We start from the raw sequence: 20308 nt of genomic DNA, 5'->3' as shown, positions 1-20308 counted from the left end.
CGATATATCATATTGTGAGTGTGGTTAGCCAATATATGCACAAGCCTAGATCATCTCATATGCAAGCAGTGAATAGAATACTAGCATACTTAAAAGGATACCCAGGAATAGGGATGTTATATTTTAATCATGGGCATCTCAAGGTAGATCATAGCTGTCAAGGCGATGCCTAGGCGACAAGGCACCCTTGGAGGCTTGCCTCGCCTAGTTGCCAAGTAGTTTTGTGCACTAGGTTATAAAATACTTTTATATTTTATATATTTTGACATTATAATTATAAAATAGACATTATTAAACTAGAATATTCATTTTATGTGTTTATATACTAATTTCTTTTTATTATTTTCTTATTTGTTAGGATTTAATCAATGCAAACATTGCTAACTATTGTATTGAACCCATGGTTCAAAGTATCATTTGTATTGATACACCTCTATGTATTGGCACAGGTGTATCAGTACTTATAACGTTACTCCCCCTATTTTTTTTATTTCTTTGGTTTTCAATTTCATTTTTAAATATATACATTATTTAAAAAAATTGGTCCCCGAAAACACCTGTAAATAGGTATCGGGACCCCAATACAATACAACACACCCGATATGGGGCGTGTCGTATTGAAATTTTGATCCTTGATTGAACCCTCCAAATTTTCAAAACCCGAACCAATAAGCAAGGGAAGAACTTAAAATTTGGTCTAATCAACACATTTTCTTCTTCTTCCACCTTTTCTTTTCTTCTTTCCTATAATAATAGTAGGGGTTCAGCCCCTATATTTTTTTGAATTTTCTTTCCTTTGTTGTTTTTCTTCTCATAAAATGTTGACTTTCTAGACTTAAACATGAAATTTATAATTCTCTTATGAAAATTATAAATAATTATTAAGGAAATATGGTTATGGAACCTAGGGAACTACCTTAGGGATATATGGTTTTAATTAAAAAAAAATCCATCGCCTAGGCGACTAGTCTAGCCTTGGCACCTTGAAAACTATGAGGTAGATGCTTATTCTGATGCTGACTGGGCAGGTTCTATTGTAGACGGTTTACTTCTAGCTATTGTACCTTGGTGGATGGTATTATTGTATCTTGGAGAAGTAAGAAACAATCAGTTGCGGCTCGATCTAGTGCAGAGGCAGAGTACAGAGCTATGGCTCATGGATTTTCCGAATTGTTATGGCTGAAGAACTTGTTGACAGAAATGGGAGTGCAGATTGATACTTCAATGATATTATATTGTGACAATCAAGCAGCCATAAACATAGCCCACAATCCTGTTCAACATGATTGTACAAAGCATATAGAGGTTGATTGACATTTCATTAGAGAAAGAGTTGCTAGTGGAGAGATTTGTTTACCTTTTGTCAGGTTTGAAGATCAATTGGCTGATTGTCTTACTAAAGGTGTCTCCAAATCAAAGCTTGACAACAATTTGAACAAGCTGGGCATGACAAATACCTATGCTCAGCTTGAGGGGGAGTGTTAAGAATGTAAGGGCATTTATGTCCTTTCATCCTTTTTGTATTTGGGCGCCTATTCAAGGGCCCATTTGTAATTTTCTTCATATGTTAAGAAAGCCTCTTCAGGGTGTGAACGGTAACACACCTGAGTTCTTCAATAAACCTTTCTTCTTCTTCTTCTTCTCGACTACTTTAACTTGAAAGAAGGGGAGATCAGTTGATATGAAGCCCAAAATTCAGAAGGCCTTTGCTGGATAGAGAGGTTGATGAAATCATCTCTCTGTTGGGGAAATTAGAGGATGTGAAAATATCTTCTCAGAGGAGGGATGAGCTGTGGTGGAAGGAATGCTCAGATGGAAAATTTACTGTAAAATCCTGTTATTTAGCCCACAGCAGCAGCAGTTCAGAATCAGATCAACTAGAAGGTATGTGGGGAAATCCGGTTTCCCCAAGAGTAGAAGCTTTTGCATGGCTGGTGGTTATGGACAGTGTTCTGACTGTGGATCCTTTGAAATCAAGAGGCTTCCACTTGGCCAATAGGTTCTGCTTATGCAAAGAGCAGGAGGAAAATGTCAAACACTTATTTTTCGAATGCAAGATTGCTAGTTTTCTATGGAGATTGTTCACAGCATTGTTTAGGGTATCTGATTTTCATCCAAATTTAGTCTCAGAAATATTTTCTTCATGGCCAAACTTAAGAGGTAGCAAGAAGGTGAGGGTGGTTTGGAGCTGCATCCCGTTTGCAATTTGTTGGAACATTTGAAAGGAGGGAAACAGAAGAATTTTTTATGACAAAAGCTGTAATTTGGACAGGATAGTAGCTGCAGTAAGCAAATCAGTAGCTGACTGGGAATTGGTTCACCCAGAATTCAATCAAATGCGCAAGGGAGAACTTGGGGGAAAACTTAGGGGAAGTGCTGGGTTTTCAAATATGTAATTTGGAAAATTTGTATTGAATCTGGGTATCTTGTTTTCTCTTTTTGATGTAAATGGTTGATGCCTTATCACCACAAATTTGTACTCTTCCTTTTCATGAAACTTTTATTTACTTATAAAAAAAATAGAATATAGCAGTGTCAAATTTAATCACTAAATAAAAAGCGAAGTCAATACTCGTTATTTTGCAATGTTAACCTATTTCAATTTAAGAGTATCTTTTATGGAACTTTCGGAATGGGATGGCAGTTGGCTAGTGATTGAATATAAGTTAGGCCAGTGGCTATTATGACAAAATTTAACCAAGCTAACAGATTGTTTTGGTGTCAACACTATGTATACACATACACTAAAGAAGTACTGCCTTTTCCCTGCTTTTTAGGTGGATTTTTTCCACTATTATAATCAATGATCGAAGAATACGGATCAAAACCCATAAATTACTCTCTACAATAAATGTCATCTAATCTATCAAAGATCCCATACAGATCAAACCCATAAATTCCAATGAAAAGTGCTGACCAAACAAATCATGATCACTAAAAAACTGCAAGATCTAAGATTCACCGAAGTCAGCAACTCTGGTGCAAATTATCAAGTAACATATAATCCAATTACAACACTCAACAAATTTTGTTGCCTTCAACACATACCAAAAAATAATCTACAAGACATTTCAACAGGTTGATCAAAATTCCCATTTCCGCCCAGACATGGTCTACATATCCCTACATGTTTCCACAATCTGCACAAAACCTAACCCTCCTCACCAGTAGCAAAGCAAAAGGAATCTTGAAAGTAGAAAATCCATGGGATAAAGTTCAAAATTTCCTCAAGATGCATTGGATAAAATAAAAAGCAAAAAAAAAAAAAAAAACAAGATAATTGCCAATTCAAAATCCACCTGTGGTGAATGATTGCTTACATACCTGCAAAGTACAAACCCCACTTCTTGAGTCCTTGACCAATCAATGGTAAAGATTCTAGAAAGCTGGAGACCTGACCTTGAATGCTTGCTTTAAGGAGAAGGGTTGAGAGAGTTCAGTGGCTGACCAAGAGTCCAAGGGAGAATAGACGAGATTGAGGGAGAAAGGAAACTCAATGTTGACCAAAAGCCCTAATCTTTTGGTCCTTTTGTTTATTTAAAAAGAAATTTTCATATTTGCTCTTGAAAGCTTGATGCAAAATTCCAAATCAGTAGCTGCCATTGCACTAATTTGAGGTGCCTACCTCACACTTCAAGAGGTTAAAGGCAGGAGGCATATACCTTGTAGAATAGCACTGAGGCTACCGAAAACAGGCATTTTTGAGGTTGCAACCCAAACCTAACCGACACACTTTGACCTGTTTAGCCAAAAGTGACATCTGTGTGTATGTGTGTGTGAATCAGCTGAACACTTGAACTGGGTTGGGTGAACCTGTAAACCCAAAAATGAAAATGATCTATTTCAAGGAAAATAGCATCTTATTGTGTGGCACTTGTAGCTACTACTATGTGGCAAAACTGGGCCAGGTTAACCCATATGCCCAAATATGACCTATTTCAGAAAAATATTTTATTCTTAGGCACTTGCGGATAGCACTTTAATTTTTGGAGAATTCAGGGAGACTCATGGTGTGAGGGCTCTTAAAAGAATTTTGGAGTTTGTGGAAAAAATAAAAGGGTTGAGAATAAACTTGGCTAAGTGTAGCTTGGTGGGAATACAAATGGGGGATAAAGTGTTGGAAGAGTGTGGAAATTTTGGGTTGTGAGGTTAAGCAATGACCAATTAAGTATCTAGGGCTTCCTTTGGGGGGTAATCCTCAAGATGGTTCTTTCTGGGAGGTGATTATTGAGAGGCTCACAAGGAAATTTGACAGCTGGAAGAAGAACTACATCTCTAAGGGTGGGAGGCTTACCTTAATTAAATATACTTTCGCTAGTCTCCCAGTTTACTTATTGTTAGTGTTTAAGGCCCCAGTGGGAGTTGTGGAAAGAATTGAGAAGATTATTAGGGATTTTCTTTGGGACCCTAGAAGTAAGATAAAAGATCACTTTATGATCTAGGGGGACGTGTGCAAATCTAAGGAGGCTGTGGGCTTGCAATTGGGAGGGTGAAGGAAAAGAATATGGCTCTATTATGTAAATGGTTGTGGAGGTTCCCTAGAGAGGAGGCATGTAGAATTTGGTTATTAAAAGTATGTATGGGCTGCATTCAAATCGGTGGGATATGGGTCCTGGTAGAAACTTTACATCTCAATGTCCATGGAAAACAATTTTGACCATTCTACCTAACTTCATGCAACACATCCTTATGACGTGAATTCGGGTTCCAAGGTGAAGTTGTGGGAAGACCTTTGGTGGGGTGACTACCTTTCGTCAAGCTTTTCTCAGAACTTACAACCTTTCTCTATCCAAAAACAAATCTATTGCAGAATTGGTGTCCATTGGGGGGGAGGGTTAAGAGATGCATGAGATGTCTTCCCTACTTTCTACCCTTCAAGAGGTGAACTTGTGTCCTGAGAGAGAGAGTGTAGGTCCCAAATGTTAATGGTGCCTTTTCTTATGCTTCCTTATTCCAAACTTTCTATCAACCTTTTGATAGAAACCTTTTCCCGGTAAAGAACTATGGTGTGGGCCTATCCCTCCCAAGGTAAACTTTTTTGTTGGGAAGCAGACAATTACATTAGTAATACCTCTGATAGATTGCAAAGGAAGCAAAAAAAACTGGTGTCTCACTTCATGTATGCATCCTTTGTTTGTGAACTGGGGAAAGTACCAATCATCTGCTCTTGGATTGCTCTTTTGCGGCTCAGGTTTGGAACATTTCTCATCTTTGTTTGGTTGTGTTTGGATGGCACCTTCAGATTTCAGAAGGAACTTTTCGGTAGCAACAAAGTGAGATGCACTACAAAGAGAGAGAATCCTTCGCAATTTATGCGTGGAGCAGTCCTGTGAGGTTTGTGGATGGAAAGAAATGCTAGAATTTTTGAGGAAAAGAGGTAATAAGGGCTGAGGATTTGATTGAGCTCATTGGGCATTGGTTTGTGAAGATTTCAGAAGCATTGCCATGAATTATCTGTTAAGAGGATGAAAAATTGTAGCTGATTTCCAAGTTAGGAACTTAGGAAGCCTGAAAGTTTGGTTGAGTGGGGTGCACTGGCAGTTAGGAAAAATAATATTTAATTTTGATGGATGTCGTCATGGGAATTCAGGGGATTCTGGCATTGGGGGTGTAGTTAGGGACTATAATGGACTAATACTGCTTAGATTTTCCGGCGCAATTGGCTCTGGTACTTCTTTAAAAGCTGAGTTGCAGGATTTACTTCAGGGGCTAATTTTAATGAATTTGCAAGGTCTGTGTAGAGAACACTGATGTGGGCCCCACAGCTATGGTCCCACTGTGTTCGTAGGGTAGAATGTGTTCTATCCATCCTAGGGTTAGCTAGTGGCCAATCTGTTATTTCAGTTATTTATTTCAGCCTTATCTTGTTCTATTTGTTATGTAAATACTAAGGGCAAATCTGTCCTTTCCATGTAATTAGCATAACCTATAAATACTAAATAGAAGTGGTGGCGGTAGAACATTTTAGATTCTGTCCTTCCTTTCAATTCTTGTGTTCTACTGCTCTCTCTCTCCTCTATACCTTTTCTCCTATTTTCGAACCTGAAATCTATTAGGGTTCAAGGTCTTGAACATCTACTTGGTATCAGAGCAAGGTTAGGGTTTCTCATGTGAGTCTAGTCCAGCCGACAACATGAGAATATCCTACGGCTGGAAGCTGAGAAAGTGGAGCTCGTGGCCTGATTCTTGGAGATCGCCAGAGGGTTTAGCAGCTGTTGAAGACTTGTCACGGTTGCAGAGTGTTGGTGATCAGGAAGAATCAGAGAAGGCTAGGGTTCAGGTAACCTTGGAAGGCAGCGAACAGTTTTTCTTGTAAGTTATTTATTTTCTAAGAGAAGTACTAACAGAGAGGATAGGTTGGACCTATCTGGAAAGGGCGGCCGAACCATTCTAGGGTTTTCTCCCTTCTATTCTCTAGGGTTTTATAGCAAACCCTATTGTTGGGCCAAACTGGCTTAGGGTACTTTTCTCCTACTCTAGGGATTGAAAGTGATCTTGCGGCAAACCCTAATAAGCTTGCGGCAAGCCCTAATGTTAGGCTGAACCTTGCGATTTACCTAGAGCTCTTCTCAAGTTTTTTCCAGCATTGATCAGCTTTTAGGGTTTCATATTAACCCTACTGTAAGTCTATCTGTACGGTACTGATTGGAATGTGCTACTGAAATGTTTTCTTTAAGGACTGATTAAAACCCTAATTCTGCTAAGCATATCAAACCTGCTTCCAAGCTGTTTTCAGATTTTTTTGGGGGGTTTTCGAACTCTCTTAAGGGGTGAGAACTGTACGGACTGTTGCTGTTGTGCTTGCTAGTTGGTTTCAGATCATCAGCTATACCTGTTTCATGCACATATACCGTGAATACAGATTGGTTCTATACTGATTTTTGGTTGTGATTGATAGTCCAAGTGTTGTTCTTTGATTGTAGTAACACTAATTTTGAGACTACTGGTTCTTGACTGAAATGGAGTTTAAAAATCAGGCCAAAGGCAGTTTTGGAAACAACAGTTATGTGGTATGTGAGCATTCTAAGAAACCCAAACACACAAAAGAAACATGTTGGAAGCTGCATCTTTGTTTGGTCCCGGCAAAGTTGAGAAGCAAGAAGGGTAATGCTCATGTGGCCCTGAATACTGATTCAGCATCCTCATCTGGCACAAGAGGCACTTTCTTAAAGACCTTAGCCGCAGTTCGGGCTGCCCTTATACAGTTGGAAAAGGAAGTTGGGAACTCAGCTCAGCCACCGCAGTCACCATTAGCCCCTGCCACATCTGCTTTCGCACATTCAGGTACTCGAGCCTCAACCTACCATGCCTCAGCTCCAGGTACTACTGAACCCTGTTGGGTAATAGGTTCAGGTGCATCCGACCATATGGCTAGCTTACCTTCATTGTTTACCACTTATCATTAATCTTCTGGTAGGGATAAAGTATCTATTGTTGATAGCTCTCTTGTCCCCATTTCTGGCAAGGGTGACATCAAACTATCGGATACCATCTCCTTGTCTTCTGTATTACATATTCCTAAGCTTGATACTAACCTTCTTTCAGTCAGTAGTATTACCAAACACATGAACTGCTCAGTAACCTTCTTCCCTGACCGGTGTGTTTTTCAAGACCTGAAGACGAAGAAGGTGATTGGGACTGGCCGTGAGATGAATGGGATCTATCTGCTCAGGGAGAGTTCTCGTCGAGAAGAGCCAGTGGATAAGAAGTCACTTATTTCCCAGAGTGTGAGTTCGGTTATGCTTTGGCATAACCGATTGGGTCATTTGTCTTTTCGGTCCTTAAAGAGTATGTTTCCTAATTTGTTTGAGTCTGTTGAGTTGTCCCAGTTGTAATGTGAATGCTGTGAGCTTGCTAAACATTGTAGAAACTCTTATTCATTGAGTAATAAAAAGGAGTAATCGTCCTTTTGATCTTGTGCATACAGATGTTTGGGGGCCATATCACATCCCTTCTATGGATGGGTACAGATATTTTTTGTTATTTGTTGATGACCATACCCGGTTTTCTTGGGTTTATCTTATGCGTTCACGAGATGAGGTTCCCGCCCTAACCCAAAACTTTCACCAAGTGATCCTAACCCATTTTGATGCCAATATCAAAGTTCTAAAATCTGATAATGCAAATGAATACTTTGCTAAGCCATTGGCATTTTACCTTCTTAATCATGGGGTTATCCACCAGAGCACTTGCCCTCATACACCTCAGCAGAATGGGGTTGCAGAAAGGAAAAATAGGCACATCTTGGAGGTAGCTAGAAGTATTATGTTTACCTCCAATGTCCCTATTCGCTTCTAGGGTGATGCTATCCTCATGGCGGTATATCTTATTAATCGGGTTCTTGATATGTCATCTCCTTTTTACCTTCTATACCCAGATGAGGAGTTGTTCATTGCTCCGCTTGAAACTTTTGGTTGTACCTGTTTTGTTCAGCTTCTCGGACCCCATCACTCCAAGTTCGAACCAAAAGCCTCCAAATGCATTTTTCTTGGTTATGCACAAACTCAAAAGGGTTATTGCTACTACGATCCTGTCTCAGGGAAAAGATTTGTCTCCATGGATGTCACTTTCTTTGAGGAGACACCCTATTATTCTCGGGTTTCTCCTCAGGGGGAGAGCAGTGCGAGTCGGGATTTGGGTCACTTTCTTCAGGGGGAGAGCAGTGCAAGTCGGGATTTGGGTCACTTTCTTCAGGGGGAGCGCAATGAGGGTAGGGTTCATACTTTTGGGGCTGTTCCCTTACCTATTCCATTGGGTGATGAGGGCTACCATAGTGAGGGTGGTCAGAGGGATCAGGAGTTGAAGGTCTATCACAGGCGATGCAGGCAGGTTGATCCCAGTCATCAACAGTCTAAGCCAGCTCCAATCTCTTCTGCGGCTCCAAGTCCAGGTATTACAGTCCCAGAGTCCACAAAGACTTCTTCCACTATTGCCACTTCACCTCCCGCAGATGACCTTGACCTTCCCATTGTCGTCCATAAGAGGAGACGGCATTGTACCACATCTACAGCCCACTGTATTTCCCAATTTTTATCCTATGGTCGCCTATCTCCCACCTACAGGTCCTATCTTACTTACGTTGCCAATGTCCCTATTCCAAGAACAATGCAAGAAGCCCTATCCGTCCTGGAGTGGAAAGATGCAATGCAGGTTGAAATGGATGCCCTGTTAAAAAATAACACCTGGGAGATAGTTGATCTGCCCAAAGGAAAGAAACCAGTTGGTTGCAGATGGGTATTTACTGTGAAGCACAAGGTGGACGGCTCCATTGAGAGGTATAAAGCTCGGCTAGTTGCAAAAGGGTTCACCCAGACTTATGGTATAGATTACTTGGAGACCTTTGCCCCGGTAGCCAAGATGACCACCATTCGGGTTCTATTATCTCTTGCAGCAAGCTACACTTGGCCTTTGTACCAAATGGATGTTAAAAATGCCTTCCTGAATGGGGACTTGCAGGAAGAGGTTTACATGCAATTGCCTCCTGGATTCTATGATACAGAGGCAGGTAAGAAGGTCTGTCGGCTCAATACGGCATTGTACGGTTTGAAGCAGTCACCTAGAGCTTGGTTCGATAGATTCAGACTAGCCCTTGGGAAGTTCGGTTATGTACAGGCCCAGTCAGATCATACCCTATTCATCAAGAGGGTGGAGTCTTCTCTGACACTACTTGCAGTATACGTTGATGATATTGTTGTGACAGGAAATGATAGCCATGAGATTGAGTCCCTCAAACAGCTCCTTCATCAATAGTTTGAGGTGAAAGATCTTGGTGCACTTCAGTATTTTTTGGGTATTGAGGTTGCTAGATCTAAACAGGGGATATTTGTCTCTCAGAGGAAATATGTCCTAGATCTATTGGCGGAAACTGGAAAGTTAGGTGTCAAGTCTGCGGATACACCCATTGAACAGAACCACAGGATTAGTGCAGAGAGTGGAAAGCCTCTTGAAGACAAGGTTATGTTCCAGCGATTAGTGGGAAAGCTACTATATCTCTGCCTCACTCAGCCAGATATCAGTTATGCAGTTAGTATTGTCAGTCAGTACATGCATTCTCCTAGGACCACACATCTTCTTGCAGCAGAAAGAATATTAGCATACTTGAAGAGATGCCCGAGTAGAGGTATACTGTTCAAGAACAATAAACACATGAAGGTGGAGGTCTATACAAATGTCGATTGGGCTGGGAGTGTTGATGACAGAAGGTATACCTTTGGATATTGTGCCCTTGTGGGAGGTAACCTCGTCTCTTGGAGGAGTAAAAAATAGAGTATTGTCTCTCGATCCAGTGCTGAAGCTGAATACAGGTCAATGGCTAACGAAGTGGCTGAAATCCTATGGCTGAGATCACTACTTGAGGAATTGGGTATTGAGTATGAGAAGCCTCTGATGCTATATTGTGATAATCAAGCGGCTATTAGTATAGCACACAACCCGGTGCAGCATGACAGAACTAAACATATTGAAGTTTATCGACATTTTGTACGAGAGAGGGTCTCATCACAAGAAGTGTGTCTCCCGTACATCACATCCGACATGCAGCTCGCAGATATCCTCACCAAAGTTGTACCAAGGAAGAAGTTAGAGGCGGATCTATCCAAGTTGGGAATGATAAACATTTATTCCCAACTTGAGGGGGAGTGTAGAGAACACTGATGTGGGCCCCACAGCTATGGTCCCACTGTGTTCGTAGGGTAGAATGTGTTCTATTCATCCTAGGGTTAGCTAGTGGCCAATCTGTTATTTCAGTAATTATTTATTTCAGCTTTATCTTGTTCTATTTGTTATGTAAATACTAAGGGCAGATCTGTCCTTTCCATGTAATTAGCATAACCCATAAATACTAAATAGAAGTGGTGGCGGTAGAACATTTTAGATTTTGTCCTTCCTTTCAATTCTTGTGTTCTACTGCTCTCTCTCTCTCTACTCTTTCTCCTCTCTCCTCTATACCTTTTCTCCTATTTTCGAACCTGAAATCTATTAGGGTTCAAGGCTGATAGCAGTCTTGAACATCTACTGTCTGAAAGAAGTAAAGGTGGAAGGAGAGATTGCCAAACTGGAAATTTCTGGATGAATAACGAAGACCAAATTCCTTGGGTTTTCAAAGTGTTGGTGAGACAAAGACAAGTACAAGTTTCGGCATCCTAGTCGAACTGCTCATTCAATTGGGTGCCTAGGTGTGCCAATGTTTACAGATTCTCTTGCAACGGTGGGGGTGGGAAAAAACCTTCTTGATTGGGAATGTCCAGGACTGGGTTTCAATTTGTAACTTTTTTTTGAGCTGCTTTGTTTTCCTATTCATTAGTTGCATTGTTTATTGAGCTCCAAGCCTTCGAGCAAGCTTCTTACTTTCTTCCAAATGCTTCTGTTTGAGCATGCTGCCTTCTTAATGAATTTATTGTTGACTATAAAAAATTATAAATAATCTAAAAACAGAAGAAATTGCAGAAAAACGCATAAATTATTGGAAAATAAAAAACATATATTTCATCCAAAAAAGAAAAATTCAGAAAAATACAGAAATTAATAAAAAATAATAAATGTATATTTCAGACAAAAAATAACAGAAATTGCAGAAAACAGAGGAATTGATAAAAAAAAAATATGATTCAGACAAAAAATAGAACCTTGGAAAAAACAGAGAAATTTATTAAAAATAAAAATATTGCATTCAAAAAACAGAAATTCTAGATAAACAGAGAAATTGATAAAAACATTATACTGACATACTGTTTATTTACTAGCACTTCAAAACAGTGAAAATCTTTCTTTCTTAGCAGGAAGTCAGTAGCTAAGCACAAATTAAAGAATTGCAAAATATGAAAATTAATATTAAATTTGAAATATTTTTTCTAATAGATAAAGAGTGATTCCATTAAAGATAAACCAGAAATGTCAAAATAAAAAATACCATTAAAACAGAAGAATACCATCTAAATTATGGTATGAGAATAATACCATAAAAATTGACAAAGTGGGGAGGGGAGGGGTTTATCTAATGAAGGTTAGGGATTGTTCTCCTATATTTATTCTTCCTCCTTAGAAAACACAAGCCTAGATATCAGCAATATAGAGATGTCATCATTTGAGAAAGAAACCCTAACTTTTCACAGCTGCAAATGATAGGAAACAACATCAGCTTTCTCAGTACTTCGATGATTACCGACTCATCTAGATAACAAGAAATAGAATTCACTCATTTGGATATCAAATGATGCCTGATTTACCACGCTATTGAATCTATTTATGGGAGGAATCTTCTCTCCTTTTCATAGAATGGGAGATAAGGTACTCATTAGAAATGAAGCAGAACGGTAAAATTGCCATTGTAGTTTGAAGTAATGAGGAATCAAAGAAGCCCTTGTTTTTCTTAAAGCTATCCTCATGATAGAACATATGTTTTGAGAAGTAGCACTCCACTAAAGTTCCCACACAGGCAGCATTTGCATATATGATTAGGCATATCCAACATCTCTTATGCACCTGTTCATTAACTAAAAATAACTGTTAAGGTATAACATTGTTTGGGATACCAAAAAACTTTGGACTGTCACAAATTTCCTAATACCAGAGATATAGAAAGGTACACCTTAAAAATAACTGTTACGATATACTGCAAAAAACACTGAGTTTCTTAGTAGGGATTAGAAATTGAGTTTTATGTTAAGGACTTTGGGTTCGAGATATGGGCAGGAGAAGGACTCTTCGACCTTTGGTAATATAAAGGAGGAACTCATTCTCACAGCACTAAGGCCTACAACTGCATTAGTGCATTGCTAGGAAGCACTGGAAGGAGAGTTTTGTCTGCCCATTAAAAGAAGCAAAGTGCAAAGGATCAGGCTTTACCAAATAGGAAGCACAAAGTTATGCTCATCAGATTTTCAGGCATATACTTGGTCTTCTATGAAAAAATGACTAATTATTTCCCAGACACAACCAATGTTTTAAAACATGGAGCCGTGACACGAGGCATTCCACCACCTCGAGGCATGAGGCATAATTCAGAATGTAAGACGCGTAAGCCTCCTTAAGAGGAGGGGGGGATGAGGAGGAAGAGGGAAGAAAAATCTCATTATTCTTTATTTTTAACAAAGAAAAATCTCATTTTTCTTTATATTAAGAAAAATGAAGATGCATAGCACTAGTTGAAAATCTTTATGACTGCAAAATCAAAACTCTTAGAACTGATAGTGGGGGAGAATTTTCAAGCACACCATTTACAACTTCTCTCACTACCCATGGTATCTCCCACCAGCATTCTTGTCCTCACACACCCAAACAGAATGGTGTGGTGGAAAGGAAACACCGGCATATCGTAGAAACCGGATTATCTCTTCTTTCTCATGCTTCCATGCCACCAACATACTAGTTGGAAGCCTTTCAAACATCACTTTATTTAGTTAATCGCATGCCTATTCTTCACTCTCACACTCTCTCCCCACTCTCTCCCCATATGAAAAACTCTTTCACTCTCCACCAGATTATAGTCATCTTAAGTCCTTCGGTTGCCTATGCTATCCATGTCTACCACTCCAACAACAGCCCACTGACATAATCTGGCTCCATACCCTTAGTTACTTCGATCTCAAAGGATGCTACTGCATGTATTTCTTCAGGTGAACCACCATTGTCAAAGGATTCTACTGATGTTCACCTTTCTCCTTCCTCAATGCATGCACCCGACAATAATCTTCTGCTTGCATCATCCTCTCCACCGTGTCTCACCCCACCGTCATCACCTTCCCCTGTCCAGCCTTCTAGTAATCACCAATCCCAAAAGTCCTCTCAGCCCTTGCACACCCATCCCATGAAAACTTGCTCTCAATCAGGAATCTTTAAACCCAAACTATATTCTACCAAATACCCACTCCCCACTACCCTTGGGGCCACCACCGTCATGGAACCCCGTTCTTATACACAAGCATCCAAAAGCCCAGAATGGCATCACGCCATGGATCAGGAATACACGTCTCTTCAACACCAAGGTACCTGGACACTGGTGCCTTTTCAACCCACCATGAATGTTGTTGGCTGTAAATGGGTGTATCGAGTTAAATGCAACCCAGATGGCTCTGTTAGCAGGTTCAAAGCAAGACTGGTTGCTAAAGGTTTTCATCAACAACCAGGTATTGACTTCATTGAAACTTTCATCCCAGTTGTCAAACACACCACTATATGGGTTGTTCTTTCTCTAGCCGTCACTCTTCAATGGCCACTTCACCAGTTGGACGTTGAATGTGCATTTTTCCACGGTGATGTTCAGGAAAAAGTCTATGGCTCAACCTCCAGGCTACACAAATCCTTTACGACCCACACATGTTTGCAAGATGCGCAAGTCCATATATGGCTTATGCCAAGCACCACGGGCCTGGTATGAGAAATTCAGTTCTACACTTTTAGATTTTGGGTTCACCATCTCTACTTCTGATTCTTCCCTCTTTATTTACCATCGTGGACACAATATCCTCCTCCTCTCCTCTTATTGTATGTTGATGATATCATCATCACAGGCAGCAACTCCACACTAATTTCTACACCCATTGTGTTTCTTAACACCAACTTCAAGATGAAAGACTTAGGTCCATTGTCCTATTTTTTGGGTGTTCATGTTCATTGTACTCACACCGGGCTCTTTCTTAATCAGTCCAAATATGTTATGGATCTCTTGGATCGTGCAAATATGGGGGGTTGTGAACCTGCATCCTCGCCCACTTCTTCCTCCCCAATCACACATGACGATAGTCCATTGTTGCATGATCCCTCTACATATTGAAGCCTGGTTGGAGCTCTTCAATAAATCACCCTAACTAGACCTGGTATTGCTTTCACTGTTAATCAGGCATGCCAGTATTTACACTCACCCACTGAGGCTCATTATACTGCTGTGAAAAGAATTCTGTGGTATCTAAAAGGCACCATCACCACTGGACTACATCTTCAACCTGGCCCACTGAAGTTAAGTGCCTGTTATTGCTGATTGGGCTGGTTGCCCACTTGACCGGTGGTCCACTAGTGGCTTCTGTGTTCTTCTCAGCCCAAATCCTATTTCATGGTGTGCTAAGAAGCAGCCCACGTTGGCTCGTTCCTCCACTGAAGCAGATTACCAATGTCTTGCCCAAGCTGCTGCTGAAATCACATGGCCGATGGCTCTGCACTCTCTTCAAGGAGTTACACATTCTCACCCTCTCTTGTCCTACTATTTGGTGTGACAACATTTCAGCAATTGTACTCACCTCTAATCCTGTGTTTCATGCTCACACAAAGCACATCGAAGTCAACTATCACTTTGTACGAGAACAAGTGCTTTGTAACTTTCTCCAGGTTTCATCATGTGTCTTCTATAGATCAGGCTGCTGATTTACGCCTCGGCTCAAATCGCCTGCAAAGTTTGCTGTCCAAGCTGAACATTGGTCCACCCCCTGTTCAGCTTGAGGGGGGATGATAACATAGTCCTACTTGGCTTCTTCTCATCCATTCAATTCTATCCGTTATACTGTAACTGCCACTTTAATTATTTTCAAAACACATGTACTGTGACTGTTGTAACTGTAACTATCTTGTAAGTTATAAATTCAATTCTTGATCAACCCAGAAATGCAACGGGTGATCTTTCTCAAATTGTCTTTTCTGTTTGAATATTTAAATACTTGTTCAGTTACAATTTACACTCTTATTAAAATGGATCCAAACATATCAAAACATATTCAACCACATTTAAAAAATATTTTACAGATATTTAAGTGAAGACCCCATGGCGCGAGAAGTGTTCTCCCCGTCCCCGCCCCGTCCCATCCTGCCGGTGGGGATAAATTTCTCCATGCCCATCCTGCGGGGAAAATCATCCCCATCCCCGGTGGGAAATGGGGAAACTTGCCATCCCTTTGGGCCCATGGCGCGAGAAGTGTTCTCCCCGTCCCCGCCCCGTCCCATCCTGCCGGTGGGGATAAATTTCTCCATGCCCATCCTGCGGGGAAAATCATCCCCATCCCCGGTGGGAAATGGGGAAACTTGCCATCCCTTTGGGCCCATGGCGCGAGAAGTGTTCTCCCCGTCCCCGCCCCGTCCCATCCTGCCGGTGGGGATAAATTTCTCCATGCCCATCCTGCGGGGAAAATCATCCCCATCCCCGGTGGGAAATGGGGAAACTTGCCATCCCTTTGGGGTCCTTTGCGGAACAAAAACAATAGAACCAGCCTGACTACGGTGTGGTGAGGGACTTATTCAAAATATTAGACATCTATTTATAGGAAGCAATCCGGAATCTAGATTGAACAATCTGGTTTGATCCAAAATAGGCTAACCAAAATGTGTCCCAAGGCAGGACTCGACATAGCTGTACTGAACAAAGTATGTCCTAAAGCATGTCTGAATGAGTTAGATCTTAGGGTCGGCATAGCAATTTCTTTCTTGCCAATGTAGGGCTTCTATATATGCTAGAGATGGTATCCACAGAAAACCAAGGCAATAATAAGTTTTCTGGTGTTCTGCTATACTTTAGAAAACATTGGGTATCCATGGTTTTAACATATATACATTTTGAATTATTCAAGGATGCGTCCTCTGTTCGCAAAACAAACAGAGAACAGATACCGGCGTGTACTGATTGACCTAACAGTGGGTATATTTCACCAGAACCCTTGAAAGTTTCCGGCTTTGATATCTTTGTAGAACCCGTTTTGGAGTTAATCTTGTAAAATGTAAATAAAATAAAAATAAAAAAAGTGGAAAATCAGGTAAGAAACACACAAAACATGTAGAGAAGACGATTGGAGTTAATCTACATACCGATAAATAAGCTGAGGACGACTGTAACCAGGTGGTCGTCGCCGGAGAAGAAAATTGGAGTTATGTAATCAAACCGTTATGCAGGAAGCTTTAGCAGTAACAGAAAGAGAAGTGCGGCGGCAAGAATAGAGAGAGGAGTGAGGGATAATTTATGCGAAAATACAATCATACCCTTTTTTCTCATACGCGTTCATTATTTAGAGGGAAAATTAATTTAGGGGCAAGGGTTACTGTCGGTATCGGCTATAAGCATATATTTTGGAAAAGCATGGGTACAGATGAAAATTATAGAAATGCATGAATATATTAGAAAAATACATATAAATAGTATATTAGTATCACTAAATTTATTATAATAGGATGTATAAATATCATACAATTTTATCGATAATACATTAGTTAAGAGTTCAAGACATATATTATATAGATTTTTATAAATTAATGCATACACAACCATTATTATTTTAATTTCTATAAGTCTAAGGAAAAAAATATATGTAACTATTAAATTTAAATTATTATATCAATTATTTTATATTTATTTTTTTTTCATTTTTAACATTAACAAAAATGTCAAATTAAAATTTAATTCTCAAATGCTTGGTAAATAATATTTTTATTTTTGTAAACAACAAATTTGTTATTATAATATGTAAATTAAAATACCAATTAATAATTAACAAAAATATATAATCTATTAAAACTTTGAAGATACATATCACATATAAATTCATAATTTTTAATTACTAAAATAATTATTCAATTATTAATATTTTTTATTTTTTTAATTATAATTTTTTATATAAACGTAGATTAGTAGATTTGATAGATTCAATTTATATTATATTCTCAAATAATTTGTTAATAATATTTTTATTTTGTAAACAACAAATACATTGTTATTCAATACAAATTAAAATATTAATTAATAATTTATAAATTTTTTTAGATACATATCATATGAAAATTTATAAATTTTAAGTACTAAAATAATTATTTTAGTACTAATATTTTTATTTGTATAAATTCCTTAAGGTTAAAAATCATATTTTAATATAAATGTGGATTTGATAGATTATTTGTTCTATTAGTTTATAAAATATTACTTTTTAATATTATTCTTTTAAATTTATAGTTGGGGTGATTGAATATAATATATGTTATTTATTTGAATTGGTTATGGACATTAAATTTAATAAAAGTTAATGTATTTCACGTATTATCATAAAATGGTCTTAGTGGTTAATGATGTGTTTAATTGTTTGGACCATATTGCTAAGCATCGGACCGTATTGGCCAATAATACTATACGATATGCATCGGTGGTGTATCAAACTGATACGCTACGACTGGTGTATCCAGTTTTGAGGCCTTTTGATTCCGATATAAAAGTGGCATATAAAAGGACAATTTAAACCAATTTAAACAAAACCCATCGAGCTAAAAGGACCACATGGGAATGAAAACAACCTTCAAATTGATCCCTATTTATCATTTTCATTGCTAGATAATCAGCAATTACATTAGCCTCTCTCCCCATATGTATTCTTAGGTTCATCTTTCTTGTTAAGAAGTTCAAATGTTCTGGGCACTTAAAATATTCTTTCATCCTTAGGTATAGTCATGTGTAGGAGGACTATAGACTGCTTTAGATATTCTGAAGGCTAGCATATTTCTTGTTAAAGGTGGATGATCTTCCATTAAATTAAGCACTCAAAAAAGTCTTATGCTTAAACTAGTACCCATGGTTTATTTTTTCTTCCTCAAAAGTATCCTACCCTTCACTTTTTTTTTTTTTTTTGTTTGAATATCTTATTCTCTCCATATATTTTCTTTGTTTTCAGTAGACACGGTTCCATGTTATGGCATTGAAAGAAAGAAATGTCTTACATTTACACATTTTAAAAAAAGCCAACTTGTAAAAGTTGGTTGATTTCTTCAACCAGACCCCATAGATATTCAAATACATAGTGGTTGCTTAAGATACAAATGGGAGATAACCTTGTCTAGTAATCTAACTTTATCATCCAGACCATATTTCAAGGATCTTTTCTGTTTTGGGTAGGCACATAGGATAGCAAGATTGTATTATCTAAAATGTCATAAGGTGCAAATGATTTTGAACTTCAAACCAATCTTTTATCCTTCCTAACTTGAATGAATAGACATTTCTCACTATCCAACATTTGTAACATTTTTTTTTTATTTTTAACACAACAAAATCTTTATTAATTTGTAAAAGAATAGGTAATAGATACTAGACAAGTTGTGCAGACACCTCACAATTTAGTTTAGGCTAGCCCGTCTACTTAAATCCATTAGAACCTCTTTCCTTTGACTGTATGTATCATTCCAGATTCTCAATGTCTTTTTGAGTCCATCAAGAAAGAAGCAGTTCATGATAACAATTTAGTTAACACCCTTTACTTGTAAAGTTTCTCTAAAATCTTTTTTTATTCTTCTTAATGTTCTAACCTATAGCTTTATATTTTCATATTGTTATTTGTTTTTATGATTATGAAACTTGAGTACTTGTAAACTCTTAGATGGAAATATTTTAAACTATGAATGATGCTTTGTAGAGTACATATACTTCAAGTAGTGAGTTTGTTCCATTTGTTCATTGCTTTTTTATGATTAGGGACTTTGAATACTTGTAAACTCTTTGATGAGGCTATTTTCAATATGAATGATGCTTTGTAGATATTTTTTTTATTTATTTGAAGAGTGGGTTTATTCCATCTCTTTCTCTTTTCTCTACTTTCTATTTAAATTGTTTGGGCATTAGATTCAGTAGAACTATATTTAATGTTAAATTGCTATTTGTTATTCTAGAATTTTCACCTCTTGTGCTTAATGTTATTCAGTATGGAAACAGATCTAGATGTGGATGGAAATTCTATATATTCTACAAATTTGTGGTTGGATAATTAGTTCTTAGTTCAAATCCAACTAACCCAACCTAATGGCTCCTTAATCTGAAAATCTTATTTGTTAAGAGTTTTTAAGTTTGCCATGTTAGCATGCAACGTGGCAAGTTTCGATCAGTAACATGTCATGTGGTAGGTTTTGATTAGTAATGTTCAAGGTTTTTAAGTTTGTGCAGTGGAGTCAGAGAATGTATAGATTTATAGAAGGTGAATGATATAAAGTATCCTACAAAATTTTCTCGACAATCAAACACTAGAAAAAAATTTCAGGATAATTGGTTTCAACAACCAAACATAGGATGCCAAAATGAGAAAATAAATTTTCCTTTCCGGTCCTATTCTTTTTCACAACCAAATGGACCATTATATAGTTCTTGTAGATATTCTAGGTGTTTGTTTTGCTTGTGTCTTGTAATTTTATCAAAAATTGAAAAAAGATCCATTCATTAAATTTCTCTTTACAGTTTGAAATTTGAAATGAAAGAGATTTTGAATGTTGACATCATTTCTTTTCTACACAAATGAAAACCCTAACCGAAGAGCCGAAAAATGGAGAGCCCTGTTCATTAGTCTTCTCTGTTCTAGCTTCAAGCTTA

The 20308-nt window shown here is 38.2% G+C and overlaps 1 protein-coding gene across 1 annotated transcript in view; it reads right to left on the bottom strand.

Moving 5' to 3' along the window:
* LOC148852439 (uncharacterized) overlaps positions 1-16922 on the bottom strand; it is a 32797-nt gene extending 15875 nt beyond the window's left edge. The window contains exon 1 of the mRNA XM_088947327.1: positions 16783-16922. The gene's annotated coding sequence lies outside the window, so the exon portion shown is untranslated. The remainder of the gene's footprint in view (positions 1-16782) is intronic.
* Positions 16923-20308: the final 3386 nt, after the last annotated feature.

Source organism: Nelumbo lutea, chromosome 5 (assembly GCF_056320005.1).
Source record: "Nelumbo lutea isolate HS-2025 chromosome 5, American lotus-T2T, whole genome shotgun sequence".
Taxonomy (NCBI): domain Eukaryota; kingdom Viridiplantae; phylum Streptophyta; class Magnoliopsida; order Proteales; family Nelumbonaceae; genus Nelumbo; species Nelumbo lutea.
This window is presented reverse-complemented; position numbering and strand designations above follow the sequence as displayed.